This window comes from Balaenoptera ricei, chromosome 2 (assembly GCF_028023285.1).
Source record: "Balaenoptera ricei isolate mBalRic1 chromosome 2, mBalRic1.hap2, whole genome shotgun sequence".
Lineage (NCBI taxonomy): Eukaryota > Metazoa > Chordata > Mammalia > Artiodactyla > Balaenopteridae > Balaenoptera > Balaenoptera ricei.
The window spans coordinates 78,883,032-78,898,953 of record NC_082640.1 but is presented as its reverse complement, the minus strand read 5'-3'; the positions used below and the strand labels follow the sequence as shown (position 1 = coordinate 78,898,953).

The window sequence follows — 15,922 nt, the reverse complement described above, 5'->3', positions numbered from 1 at the left end:
TTTGAGGGGCAAGCATTCAGAAATGTGGTTCCTTCTATGAGAGTATTATTGTCGTTGCTATCAGAAAAGGAAGCAGCAGTGTTTTAACTGTTAGTTTTGGCAGTGTCTGTGACATCAAGCATTATGTTTTCTGCTCTCTGGGCAGAGAAGCATTTCAGAGACATTTGTTTGTAATTTACTATTTGTCTTAACAGTTGTATATATGTGGTAATTAAAAATATGACAGCAGTGATTTTAGGCAAATTTTACTCATTTTGGGCAGTATTTCTTTTGACACTGTTTGATCAAAACATAATAGTATATTTAAGTATTGCAACATTTGTTTTAAGCACTTGGGTTCTTATTGGGGATTTAAAATTTTTTCTTCTGCTGTAGTAAAGTTGTACTTTGAACGACATTACCTACCACCTAAACCTGATTATTATTTTTGGCAAAACCTTTAAGGTTAGCCATTCTCTATATCTCCCTCTACTTCCTGCAAACCAGACCTCCCTTCCTCTCTCCCACTGCCCTCTCGCTTTCTCATATCAAAGTTTATAGCTATTCAATCTGAAATGATAAGCCCCCAATTTTTTCCCCCCAGTTTGGATGCCACTCTTTTATTAAGCGAGAATTTTACCTTTTTGCAGAACCTGATTCAAAAGAATCTGTTTTATGACATTATTTTTCCTTCTTGTTTATGCTGGGGCTGAGCACATTACAAAAGCTTTATTTAATCTGTCTTACTGGTTGTCAGTGGCGTCATGTTAGTATGGAAGGTTTGTGTAATTGACATTGATTTCATTACTTTACTTCTTAAGGACATGACCTATATTGTGATCTTAGAATTGTCCTTTTAAGAGACAGCCATGCTAATCTAAGTGGATTACCCAAATCCAAAATCCTGGTGGTCTGCAGTTTCTTTATAAATGGTTTTGTTTAGCACAGTCTTTGTTTATTTCCCTTACCCTCCATAAAGTATTGAGGAGACAGATTCTGATATTTCAGTGTGGATTTTGCCTAAGGCAATTACCACTTTGAAGCCAGAATCATTGAGTATGACACAAGAATAAAAATCAGTGACAAAACTTGTGTTTAAAATGACAATTTGTTTCAACATAAATGAAAACGAAAATCCTGGTATTAAATTTATTATCATTCCAGGTAAAAATCAGAATTAAATATAGAACAAAATAATTATCCTTGCATTTGGCCAGGGAAAACTTTCTAATCTATCTTCTAAATTTTCTATCGAGCTTACTATCAAAGTAAAGTAGATGTGACACTCCAGATAGTTTCCTTTTGTAGTATAACTTTTCCCCAAGTAGCATTTAATTTATGGTAAATATGGTAGAGCAAACTATAGTCAATGTTTTTGTAATTTCAGATTGAACTAAGCTTTCTTAATTAAGGATAAAACTGAATTGTGAAAAATCAGAAATTGCCCTTTTTTATATTTATGTTCTTACCTTTATTAGCTTACAGAGATGACTCTTAAGTTCAGTAGAATTGCATCATTTGTGCAGCTTTGAGCCAAGGTGACTGTTAAAATTGTGGGGTAAGTGTGGGAAATAAATGAATTCTAAGAAGTATGCATGTCAGTCACTTGCTCTGAGTAGCTGTTGACTAAAAATACTTCTGTAATTCAGTTTGAGGTAACATTTTCTTAGTTGGAGCAATTATGAACATGTGCTTGTTAGTTTCTTCAGTTTACAGATAATTATTAGAATACTTTCAATAGTCATCCATACCCTATGTATAAAATCAGCATCTAAAATAAGTCTTGAAATAAAAAAACTCAGATTTATAAACAGATTGATCCCTTCACAGTACAAATGAGAAAAATCTGCATTCATCTGAACTACATTGTGCAGTTAACCAGGTGCAGCTATACATTTTCATTGTACGTTTTAACTACCTACTCTTAAAAATGTTAATTTACCTATAAGAAAGGGGAAAATGACCCTGAAGAAGATTACACAGATATTGTTCAAAAGGATTTCACTGGTCTTGGGAATATCTGATTTACTACACTTCCTTCCTTTTATTTTCAGTACAAATGATCAAATGAGATATCTAACAGTTGAGTCTAAGCAATCTGCATGACAATAGCTAGCTTTTGGAAATGAATGTCCTTTAAATTGTGGAGCACCTCCATACAGCAACAGGCAGTCCCACTTGATGTGACTTGACGTAATTGAACTGTTAGATACCCCCAAATATGGGTTTATAGCACTCAGTAGAGTTACAGTGGATAGATTCACTTTGTTAGCCATTTGATAATTTAGGGGAGTTTTCAGGCTAAAAACCTGCATTGTTAAAGCAGGACTGAGATGTGCATGGCAGTATTAGCAGCATTTGGAACTATTGATACCTGGTTGTCATAATAGGTAAAAACTTCAGAGTGATTCTGTGAATGATGAGTGCTCAGAAACAGTTAAAGCTAACTGGAAAGCCATAACATGTTTCACCATTGCTGTCAACATATAAAAACACCATCTAAGGGGGGGTGGAATCGTATGTCTAGGGAATGTTGTTATTTTTCGTATTGTGTTCAGCGATAAGCACATTTGCCTGAAGAAATAGTGGATTGTAAAGTGCTACTGTCTTTCATGATGGAGCTCTCAAATACTTTAATGATTTTGTACATTGCAAAAATGAGAAATTTTATCTAACGAGCGTTGATAATGATTCAGTAATGAACAGTTTGCCACAGAAACATGCACTTCTATATTCATTTAGATATTTTGAAGTGTTTTACATGGGAAGTAAAACTCTTTATGTTGAAACAGTGTTTCTTTTTAATGAATTCCAGAATTATCCTGTTGATTTATCAATATGGAAAAGGGGGTTTTTCTTACGTTTCAAGTGAAATAAGTGCATCCTTTTGGCACATCACTAAGTAATTAGCATCAAACAGTTCTGTACTCTATTATAGTAAAACTGCAAAGCTTTGACAATAGCAGTGAATTGCAGTAGTATCACCAAAGAGTCTTATTTATTTCTGTCCTCTTCCAGCTTTGGTCCATTTCTCCACCCTTGGGCCCTTCATTAATTTCAGTAATATTTGCTTTCCTTTACCTGTTGTTGATTAGATGTATTTTTGGTGATGGTAGGAGTAGTTTATTAATTGGACATAGAGACAAATTATTTTATAGAGTTGCCTCCCTTTGATTCCCAAGTTTTTGTGGAATAAACTACTCTATCTACTCCTCCATGTCTATCAAAGCTTTACTTATTTTAGGTGGTGTGTGCATGTATTGTCAATGGGAAACTTAAGATAGTACCTTCAATTTTCCTTTTTTCTGAGACCTTCATTTGTGTTCCTTTCTGAGACCTGTGTTGCCTCTAGAGATGTTTTGCTAGTATTGTATCTTTTAAAAACTGGAAGCAACATGTGGTGGTATAGGAAAAAATACAGGGCTGAGAGTTAAGAGGTCTGGATTTTAATCCAGATCCTGAAAAATAACCTTCACTTTTCAGATAAGGTATTGCTGGATCGTCTCAAAGGCCTTCTGTAACTCTAGAATTTTATAATTCTGTAATCTCATGTAATATCTTTTATTCAGCCCTGGAAAAGGCTGCAACTAGAGTTGTAATTGGTATTTTGCAAATGATAAAGCTAAGGTACAAAAAAATTGTGTTTTTTCTTGAGGTCATAGAGTCAGTAAGCAGCAAAACTGAACGTAGAGCCCATGTATTCTGACTCCCAGTGTTCTTCCACTAGGCACGTTAGGCATGTAAGGTACTGGTTCTTTCTACATGACGCCTTCAGGGTTGCACTAGCTCAGCATTTTCCGAAACTATACGTATGGAGACACTGCTTTTGAGAGATGACTATGAAAAAAAGTTCCATAGGGACATAACTTTGGAAAGCATTATATATCACATGCCCCCGCTTAGAGATTGAGATTGTACTTTGGGGTATTAAAGGGATTGTACTTTGGGAAAAAAAGGCAGGGAGCTTATTTAATTATGTTTAGCCCATCACATTCCAGAATCAGATGATGCACAGAAGCCTTTTTGTAAAAAAGCATCATTAGCTTATGGGAAACTAGTTTTCCATGGAGCACACACTGGGACATGTTTGTAGGTTGTGTTAAGGGAAAAATAAAAGATAAAATATGAGAGTTCTTTGAAATGTAAATTGGCACAGGGTTAATAATACTGCTGGATATACTTTTATAAGTCATTTTAGGCATCTTAGCTAATTTAACAGGTTGGGTCCGGTTGTTGCATTGTTAAACCTCTGTTTTGTAACTATTTGACTTATAAACAAACCAACTGTCCTTCCATTGTTGTTGGAGTCTATTTGCTCAGCCCTGCCCTTCTTTACCTGACCGAGTTTAAAGGGCCCCCTCTGTTAGCAGCTACTGCATTTTATTTTCATTTCATTGTGGATTAAGTAAGTTTCTGTGGGCTTGTCTGGGAATTTAAACCCAAGTACACTTTTTTCCTATATATTCAGTATTTCAAACAACCAAATTTCAAAGAAAACTCTTTTGTGTACTTGATTCTGCCTACACTATACTTTATGATTACTCCAGAAATCTCCTTGAGTTACAAAAAAATGAAGAATCACCATTTTCAGAATATCAAAACGTAATAGAACTCTGCCTTCAAAAAGATCTCTAACTTTGACATACAGAAATTCTTTCGATAGATGAGATAATGAAAATGATTATAATTGTGCTTAGGGGAAACAGTATAGCTTACTGTCTGGTTTGACAGTATTTCATAAGGATTAGGCCTTCATACTTTGTCCAGTGTTTTATTAACCCCAAGTCTCAATGAAGGATGAGTTATTATTCATTGATCTACGTTCTCTGATCTTTGGATGCTTACAAACACAAGATGTTGCGACTGGGAAAAACTTGAGTGAACCAGACTTAGTTATTGAAGAAACCAAAACAAAGAAAAATGAAATGAGTAGTTAATTAGGAAACAGGGATCTAACCCTCTTGATTCTAACTTAGCTCACAGCCCGCTTCAACTGCACTGCCTTTTTTTTTTTTTTTTAACCTCTCATGTTCAACTATTTGTTCATTTGCTCCTTTTTCTACATTACAGCTTTTATATCTTTTTCTTCCTCTTGCTACTGCTTAGACTCTCATTAACCAGTCTGAATTATTGAATACCTTTTTCTTTCTCCTTCGTGTGTACCCATCCATCTCTTTATTCTGCCCTAACTGTGTGAAAACATCTTATAAATAACAGAAATTAACTTAAACTGTGTTCAACAAAAAGTGGTATTTATTGACTTACTTATCCCAAATGACTAGGAGTAGATTGATTTTAGGCATGGTGGATCCAAGGGTTCAATCACTGTCATCTGATCCCCCTCTTTCCCCTTGAAAGTGTTACGAGAATGATATAAAACTGGAGAGGCAAACTGGGCAGAGAGGAGATTTGAAAAGTGGGAAAGGGTAGAGTGTGGTGTCCTTGTCTCTTGGTATCTACTTCTAGGTCCTACCTCCAATCTTTCCAAATTGTTTTACATTGTCCTTTCTGGCTACCATATTACAGGTTACCTTATTCCTTAGTGGTTTGGGATGTTTTCTTTCAATGCATATATGCATTTTATTTGTAATACTCTGTTCCTGACAACATCATTTCTTCCCACGTCCCTACCCTGCCTCCTCAGCCTGAAAAGCAGCCTCTTTTCATAGTTAAAATGACTTGATAGCCGTTCTTTCTGAAACCTATCCCGTAAGCCAGAGATGAGCTAATGGTTTCTTTTCTACCCAGTCTGGGAGAGACCAAACTAGTACCTCACTTTAAAAGAGGTTCCAAAGTTTCAGGGGTACTCCTGTATAGACTCAGGTCCCTTTTATCTAAGAATAATTAGTCCTGGCGTGAATTATTTAAGAGAATTAAATAATTGCTTCAAAGAGATGTCAAGATTTTGGAAGACAGAGGGAAAAAAATGTTTGGGGCTTTATTTTGAAAACTAAAGCTAAAATTAGAAAGTAATATTAACAAAACAAACCATAAAATCTACTAGATTTTAAATGAACAAAGAAATAATTAATTGTTGAATTTTTTGGTGTATTTTTTTCTTCAGAAAATTGTATGGCATTATAGAAATGTCTTTTACTTCACATTTGAACCTTGTTGATTTTCTCTTCCGTTATTAACTGACTCTAATTCAGTTAGGTCCTAATCTGTCAATGGCTTTTGTGTTTGATTAAATGATTCTTTAACATAATTTTAAAGGACTTGGTGAAATTTTTAGTCTCTTGCATGATATTCAACTCTCAGTGAATTTCTTTTGTATTTGCTTTGTATTATGGGTTATTTAGCAAAAGATTGACCAACAATGCCATTGACTCAGGCCTGAGATAGGCACACTATCTGTGAGTGATATTTCACTGGTATTTTTTTCTAAGTTATCTGGTCATTAGTGAATATTTTCATCAGGCCACAACATTGGCTTAACTCTGCAGTCTTGCAAAGTGGTATCTCCAGGGAGTTATGTAAGGAGGATCACCTTTATTTGTATTTATTTACCCAATCCATTTGTTCATCATCATTCATGTGTTTATGCTCTATGGTCAACAGTAATCTTTACTGATCTGCAGAGTTTTATAGTGGGTCAGCGACACAAATCTGATACATGGTTCTTCCTTGAATCTTCCCATTGTTTGTGTCTGATTCTCACCAAGTGAACGTGAACTCTGAGGATATTCTGAGTTCTCCTTATAGTGGGGTGCATGACAGGGGCTGTGGCTGCTTGGTTACTAGAGAACAAAAGAATGATTTTTTTCATTAAGAAATTTCTGTAAACCTGACAGTTTTCCTTGATGTGTATAATCTCAGAACCACACCATGGCACACAGTTGAGAATTTGGGACATTATTTTGATTAGGAAAAGTCCTAGAGCAGTATTATCAGACTATGTCTTTGATGTGGTAATATTTCAGATTCACTGCTTATGGTTATAATAATGTCTTTATCATTTACTATAGGTTTTCTGAGCATTTTGTTAAAAATAAATGCTATTTAAGTATTAACTAAAATTCTCATAGAATATTTGCACTGGAATGGATCTTAGAGGTCATCTAGCTCAGTGATTCTCAATTGGGAGTGTTGAAAAATACACGATTGTCATAAGGACTGGGAGTAGGGAGAGGTCTGACTGGTACTCCTTTTACCTTGAAAACTCTGGAACCTCTTTTAAAGTGAAGACTCAGTACTAGGTTGGTTAGTGGTCACATGTTTATGCAAGCTTTAATTAGCCACAAAATAAAAGTGAATTTTTTAAGAATTTGAAAGCATATCTTGAATTGCTTTGGTTTAAATTATAGAAATGTTATTGTTTGAAGGTTATTCATGGTAGTTACCCTTCAGTTGTATAGTCTTTGTACTATGTGGCTGTTATTTAATAAGCCTCACATTTTAAGTAAAAACTGTTGCTTAATTTGAGTGTCAATCCACTATTTTTATAATCACCTTCACATCTCAGCTTATTCCTTTTTTTCTTACAAAATTCAGCCTTTGTTTTTCATAGCTCACATTTTCTATGACTTCCAGGTTGGGTTTGTTTTGGTGTTGTTATTTGGAATTTTAGGTTTTTAAGAATAGTAGAATTTGCTGTTCTACCTGTATTGTGGGGCTTTCTCATATGTATGGCTATGTTTTTATGTAATACTGTCCTCTTGAAAAATTTTTTTTGGCTATTGGCATATGCATGGTGTAGTGTGGTGAAGTATGTAACAGTCATTCTTAAATTACTTACTTGTTTTTCACTTTGAGAATGCCTCTGGGGGGTTGTCAGACTCCTCAGATTGTATGAAATTTCTAGGGAGTCACAATTAAATGAGAGTAGAGTTCAAGGCCACTTCAACTTGTTGAAAATTAAATCAATTCATTTTATTTATAGTTATAAATTTTATTAATTTCTATTACATATTTTTCTATACTGATTCCTGAGATCAGGGGTTAGCAAACCTTTTTGCAAAAAGCCGGATAGTAAATAGTTTAGAGTTTGCAGCCCAGAAGGCAAAATCAGTGATAGTATGTGTAGGTACTTATATAACCATTTAAAAATGTGAAAAACTATTCTTAGCTCATGGGCTATAAAAATAACAGTTGGTGGCCTGGATTTGCTCTACGGGCTGTAGTTGGCCAATCTTGTTCTAGATAATTTACAATAAAAAAAACTTTAAATGGTAGCAACATCAATTTTTTGATTAGGTAATAAATCATATATGTGAAATTCTGTGGAATGTACCAGGGTTGTTTTGTGTTTCTGTTTTTTTTAATATCCAGACGTGGTGATTGGTGGTTGTGGTGGTGGTGAATTATTTCTAAAATTTCCAGGGCTTCATTGCCTCTATACAGAATGGTAAGTTACTTACTAGGTGAGTTGTTTTCCTGTTGTTTTGTCTTCAAGTGTGATACTGATAGTTGCTTTTTTAGGCAAATGTCAGATTTCCTTCATCTGAAATCCTGTTATTCCCTTAGTTTTCTATAATCTGGAATTTTAAAAAAATCTACTTTGCAAAATAGTAATGTAAAACCGTAACTGTAGTGAATTGAACCTACCACATTAGGAGAGGAAAAGGTGAAAATTAGGCAGTTTGGTGGCGATGTGGCAGTGGGGCTGCTTTTCAGAGAGAAATCTTCAGAGAATAACTGTGGAGAAGAGTGTATAGAGAGAACCTGTGATGAGAGGATAATGTGAGAATGGCACAATCATCAGAAAAGTACTGTTGCTTTAGTGAGAGTCTGCACTCCCAAGTAGGGGATATCCCCAAAAATGTGTGCAATAAAAATATTACAACATTTTCTAGCTTGTATCTAAACATTTTTGGTAAGATAAATGTGAATTATGGATTTTTGTTACAGTTTACAGAATATATAATTAAATTTTTTCATGTACAGGGCTTAATGATTTGTGTTTGAGAAGATTTCTGAGTTGATATGCTATTCATCTTCAATTTAAGGCTCTCTTTTACCTGGAAGATTTAAGAAAATGTAGTGCTATATTTATGTGATAATTTTTATAAATATCTTCTTAGGTTTACATGAAATGAAATATGCTTGCACCAAAGAATTCCCATCTCCTTTTTATTTTCCTTTCATACAGGCTAATTGTTTCAAGGAAATTAAATTATGCAGTCCTTTAGTGACAGCATTAAGTGCAAAGCAGTTTTACTCCTGGTGTGTGAGTGTGTGCGTGCGTGCAGTCGTACACACCTGTATGTTTAGACAAGATAGCACATTAAATATAAGCTTTTGTTTTAATTCATTTTACAGTAAGATTTCAAACATGTGTCTTCTAAAAAAAGTTTGTAAGTATTATCTTTAGGTGTTTTACAAAGTTACTAGAAAACATCTTCAAGTACTGGCATAGTAGCAGGTGTCTGTTTGTAATTTACTTTTCCCTAGGGATATTGGAGGGATATACGTATATATGCACTCATAATTTGCATGTTGTTATATGTATCCTCTGTATCTGTTTATATCTTTTAAAAAAATCTGTCCCTGATTCCTTTGGTCAAACTTGCTGCACTGAACAGTTTTAGGACATTGCAGTACATCTGAACTTCCCAACTCTTTTCTTCATAGAATGTGCTTTTAACTTTCCAATTTACGATGATCACTTAGAAGGAAAGCAGTGCCCCAAATATACTTATGAAGATGACACCCATTAAAAAAATACATTGTGGCTTTATGTAGCTCTGCCAGTGAGGAATTTAACCTAAGGATGTAAAGGAAAATACACATTGGGAATGTAAAATGGTATAGCCATTCTAGAAGACACTTTGGCAGTTCATTATATAACTAAAATGCAGTTACCATACAACTCAGCAGTTGTACTCATTTATCCCAGAGAAATGAAAACTTACGTTTACACAAAAACTTGAACACGAATGTTCATAGCACCTTTATTCATAATAGCCCATACTGGAAACAATCCAAATGTCTCTCACTGGGTAAATGGTGCAACTGTGGTATATTCATACCATGGAATACTATTCAGCAATAAAAAAGAATGAACTATATTCAATGCAGTGATTTAGATTGATGTTGAGCAAATTAGGCTGAGTGAAAAAAAGCCACTCTCAAAAGATTACATACTGTGTGATTCCATTTATATACTACTCTTGAAATGGCAAAATTATAGAATTGAGAACAAATTGTTGGTTGCCAGAGGGTAAGGAGACAGGAGGATGTGGTTATAAAGGACAACAGGACAGATCCTTGTTCTGTATCGTGATTATGGTGGTGGGTACATGAACCTGCACGTGTAATGAAAGTGTATAGGACCAACCCCACGTGTGTGCACACAGATTTTTTAAAAACTGAGGAAATCTGAATAATATCAGTGGATTGTAGCAATGTTTATATCCTGGTTGTGATATTATAAGATGAAGGAAATTATGTAGAATTCTCAGGATCTCTCCGTTATTTCTTACACCTGCATGTAAAACTATAGTTACCTCAAAAGAAAAGTTTTAATTAAAAAGTATATACAAATAGATGACTGAACACACAAATAAATTAATTGAAGGAAATAAAAAATTATAGGAAAGTAGGTTAGGAAATACAGGAGGAAGAGAACGGTCAAGGATGTGCAGAGATTATTTTTCTAGAAACATTTATAATGGAAATTTAGACCAAAATGTCACCCTTGTGGCCTATTAAATCACTGAAAATCCATGTATTTCTAAGGCTGGAATGTCTCTTGAACTTTTCTTTTTAGGAAACTGTACAACTGTAATAGGTGATATTAGCAAGTAAGAAGAAGAATCTTTTCATCAACATTTGTCCTTCACTTTGTGTGCACAGCATTATTGTACCTTTGGGCAATAGGGAGTGGGAAACATCAAAGGCCAGAAGACTTCTGTGTGTTCTTGAGGACAAAAACAACTTGGGAATATTTAGAAAGCAAGATAATCTGTATTTCAGAATTGAGTATTTACATGGAAAAGTATTAGCAAGAGGGCTTGGGGTGAGGAAAAGGTAGTAGTAAGCATGTCAGAGAAAAATATTAGAAGGTCCTAAAGTTAATTTTTTAGTGATAAATTTCGCCTAGAGCTGATCCTTGACACCTTTCTTTCCCTGGGAGGCAAAGTAGAAAGATGCAACAACAGATTTTGACTGGGCCTGTCCTCCCTTTTACTTGACTGAGAAATGAGGTTTGAGGATAAAGTTGACTGCCATTTATAATCTCACTTAGATGTGAAAAACTCCCTCCTCTCCTCTAAAATGCTAATCCCACTTAGGAAACTCTTCTGTAGTTTTCAGTTTTTCACTAGTCACAGGAAGCTGGCTCCCCTGGAAGAGTTTGAGAATCTAGGTGAGGCTATTCTGGTGATCCCTGGGGTTAGGTATTTTAGACAAACAACTCCTTAGAGGGAGTTCTGGCTTAGAGTCTCTTGAGGTAAATGTGGGGGAGAACTGAGGAGGGTTCTTGGAAATGGAGTTGAGAAAAACATCAGTAGGCTAATTCATAACTTCCCCTTGGATTTTTAAAGATTCTACCTAATTTGTCAAATTGTTTTCTAAGCTTTTAGAGAAGTCTTGTTTTAAATATGCATACGAAGAGCCAATAATAAATTTTGCAAAACTTGGCTCTGTGTTGTCAAAAAATTTGTGTCATTTGTGAAAAACAGAGGCTATAATTGTGGATCTTTTAAAATCATAATAAAATATGGTGCACTATAAATTAAGGTTTTTAGAAATACTTTAAAAATGATTATTATTAGAAATGTGGATGATCCTTGGGGGCAGACTTGTTTGTATGTGTGAAAGCTGAAGTAAAAACAAACTACCCCTTACTTAAAAAGAGGTTTAAGATAAAGTGGCTAAATCTCAAATTTCCCTTTTTGCTTCAGTGTGTCAGTGAATCTGGCTATGGGGTATGTTTATCTACTGTGAAGCCCACTGATGCATGCAAAGCTGAGCAGAGTACAGTTTTTCCCGGTGGGTCTTCTTTCTCTGGGCATTTGTATCTGTGCTTCAGTGTGCAGGGTCAGCTGGGGAAAGCTAGAAGGGCTAAGATGTCAGCTATTGTAAAGGTACTAAGATCCTATCTTAAGAAGGGAATGGGACATCTGATCTTTTAAAAAATATATTATTTCTTATGAAGCGGTTAGTTGGAAGTATGCACAGTAGTGATGATTATTAATATTGTAAACAGGACAATCTATTAAGTTCTGTACTATTTAAAGAACAATTCTGTAATTATTTTTAGTTAGCTTAGGCTTTTCTATGTGAATATTGGAATTTTTCTATCTCGTCTTAACATCAAATAGTTTAACTTAAAAAAAAAATAGTTTAACTTATATTTAGTTAATTTGAACCTATGGCCTAGGTTAACTATTAACTAGTTAAACTAGCTTAGATTATTTACCATAACCTATTTGTCATATATAGTGTTTTAGGTTTTTTGAGATGAATATTGAATACTACTGTATAGTACAATAAATAGAAATGGTCAAAGGTAGCTTAACTTGCTTTCTTCATAAAAATATTAAAGTTATGAGATTTATTTAATGTCATTAAATGCTCTTACTTAAATCATTTACATGTTATTGTAAATCACAGTTGTACTTAAATCAACTATTAGGAATCCCAAATCAAAGCAAATGCACATTAAGGTATCTAGAAAGCATTACTTTGTGAAGGAGCATAATTAGAGAAGGTATAACGGCCATCAAGCTGCATAAATGGATTAAGTAATATTTTAATTCAAGATTCAAATGGTCCTGATATTTGTAATGAGAACATACGGAGATAATTTAGTATCATAGGAAACCTGACTGAGGAAATTTGGAAGAAGTAAAAATCATTCCTAAATTGCCCAGCAAGTTGTAAAGATGTAGCTTTCTCACCATGCATACTCATGGTAGCATAACAATGTATAGTATATCTGATTAGTGTCATAATGGATTGCCTTGAAAGATAATGGTTCTGAGGGTCAATAAAGCACACGGTAAGAAAGATTTAGTTAACATGATCAATCTGGGTTCAGAAAAACCCAAGACTTTGTGTTCATCTGATTATTTAGATTTTATTTTACAGAATTCTGTCTTAAAACATTTTAAGTGTACTATAGTCAGGGGAAAGGATCATGCTTTTGCCTTTAAAAGCACTGGCAGAATAGAGTAGCATCACAAATAGCATGAAACTATAAGATGCTGAATCTTCTTGCCTGTGTTAATAGCCTCTGATCTAATGTGTACGACATTTTTGCTTTTAAAACAGAATCTAAACAAATGCTTATGCACTTGAGAAACTGGAGTCATTTTTCTGTAGTGCCCATTACTTATTTCCTCTCTCTATGACTAGGCTGTTGGGAATTTGGTTGAAAGTTTATTTGTTTTTAATTGGGAAAAGTGAGACTTTTGAATACAAGAAAGAAAAAAATGCAAGAGTAGTAATATAGTTTGCTGCCTTCTTTCCAGTTCCACAAATCCTTTAATTTGAGAGGCTCAGTCTGTGTTTATAGGCTATTTGGGCTGGGCGTAGATAGAATGAATGCATTGGCTGTGGAAAGCTAAAAACGGACTTGATTCATCTTGTATAAATGAGGAAACTGAGATGTTAAAATTAAGGTACTTGGAAGCCTCACCCAACATTTATTGAGTTGTTAAGTGAAAAGAAAAAAAGAAAAAAAAAAAAGAGTTGATTGTGATAGTAGGAGATTCAGATTGTAGTGTGTGGGGTTACTGAGCTAAAATTGTGAACAGAAATGTAGAGTTTCAGTGAATGAAAAACACATTAATATCCTGTCCCAGATGCAGTATGTTTAGTGTTAGTCCCATGTGTAGGGTCTTAAGATGAAGGCATATTTCAGTGTCCTCCCTTTTCTGGCTTGTTCTGATCCTGTTCTACTGTTTGTTTTTTTTTTTAAAGATGGAGCTCACCTGTGGCAGAGCTGGCTAGGCCTGAATTCATTTGCTTCTGGTTGGCTTCTTGGTGGAATGTCTTGTTATTTCTCCCTGGACAGAGGCATGGAACAGCTGAATCCCAGGGAGTTTCAGGCCAAACTCTATGAAATCATAGTACCTACAGCTTTTCATAGGGTTTTGTTGCAGGCATAAAAAAGAAATTTTGGATTCGCTAGGCGGGTAGTGGCACTTGCTTATCCTTCCTAATACCTAAAGAGAGAGGTAATTCAAACTGAGACCCTTGGTATACTCTGATTGAGTGAAGATGACTCAGAGAGACTTCATTAGCAGACCTTGATAAGATTTCGTAGTTTGCCTGTGTGGCGTAGAGGAATTGGTAGGTTTGATTTATGTATCTTGAAAAGAATAAACACTTTGTAAATGGGGAGAGGGCCAAAAGAGAGGATTTACCAAAAGTTGCATATGAATAAGGGGCTAACCCCTCTACTTCTTTTACATACCATAAAGAAAGCACTAAAAACCTTAAGGATGATCACAGGAATATTTCTGGAGTGTATAGTTTATACTTTCTATAATGTGATTTAGAAGGAAGGGAAATCCTCTGCTCCTCATCACATCTTGGGAAGGTGGAAATAAGAGTTGCACTGGGAATTTTTCAGTTCCAAAGCGTGAGCCTTCTCACAGCTGAGGGTTCTAGCTCCCTAGATTTGAGCAGGAAGTCCTAGGTCTTGGGACCATCCTCCACGCCAGACTGGCCATGTGACCTGATTTCACTTGAATTTTTAGTGATCTGACACCATAGGGCAAAGGAGCCAAGCTTTAGGTAGCTTTTTCAGGGACAAGCCCTGGGTTAACTGGGCCTGAAGGTGGATGACTATTTTGGCAGATTACTTGGAGGTAGGAAGTAATTCGCTTGGAATGCCCTCAGCTCTCCGCTAACTGTGAGTGATTGTGCATGGCCAAACTTCATCTTGATCTGAGTGGCTGTTCAGATACAGAGGAGCTGCAGTAGGGCAGCTTAGATTGCTGTCTTCTGGAGTGTAGCAGTTGAGGTTCCATCCTTTCAGTAAGGCCTAGGTGGCCTTGATTTTCTGTGGAAAACCAATAGGCAGGCAGTTCATTTTTATGAAATTGGTTTGGTATAACACAAATTGTAATAGTTCTTCCCATAAGAGTTTTAATATACCACGTGTATCTTCATATTTTATTGAGTGCCTTCTATATCTTAAACAGTGTGCTTGTGAGTGTGGGAAATACCAAGATGAAAAAGACAACATTATCTGCCAAAGAACTATTCTGGACTCAGACTTTGTATTTAATAAACTTATGATGTGTATAAAATACAATATTGTCTAGACATTAAGTTCTAGATCATGCTGTAGGAATATAGTTCATTTGATTTAATTGGGAAAAGAAAAATAAAATTCAACTCATTTACTTAAATATAACTTTCACTTTGAATACTTTTTAAAGTTTTTAATTATGAATTTACTTTTTCATGACAAGAAGCTATCATAGATCTGTCCACATCATTGTCCTTTGTGTACTACCTACAGGATCTATTTTGAAAATACTCAGAACCTGGTGGACATTGGCTTATATTGGGAGAAGCTGTGGCTAGTAGAAATGACTTAAAGGAGCAAGTCTGTAGGCAAATTCTTAGGAAAGGCTGTTCCATCTATTTTTGCCTAAATTTTAATTTTGTCTCAGTGCCTTATATTCTACCAGCAATTGATTTGGGTTAATAAGCATAATCTGTCAGAATGTTAATGTGTTATTAAAACTTAGTCAAGTTGGATTGCTTAGTTCCTAGCAGACAAGTTTTAATTGAGAGAAAAGGGAATTCAATCATTTTGGAGTGTGATATACCGTGGATGACAAATCACTGAAGGGATCTATAGTAAAGAGTTGAGTACTCTGGGCACCAGGAGAGCAGGGGGATGCTAGGTAATAGGAGAGGATTATATAGTGAAATGTAAGAAGAAAAAGATATACTTTTTCCACCTGTACTCAGAAAAGAAGGAAGAAAATGCCATCTTTCTTATCTCCTGTTCAGTTCCCAGATTACCATTTACACA

General features: G+C 35.0%; 1 protein-coding gene across 7 annotated transcripts in view; it reads left to right on the top strand.

Moving 5' to 3' along the window:
• The window catches only part of TCF12 (transcription factor 12), a 373,055-nt gene that overhangs the window by 183,721 nt on the left and 173,412 nt on the right, over positions 1–15,922 (top strand). The gene's annotated exons all lie outside the window — the stretch shown is intronic.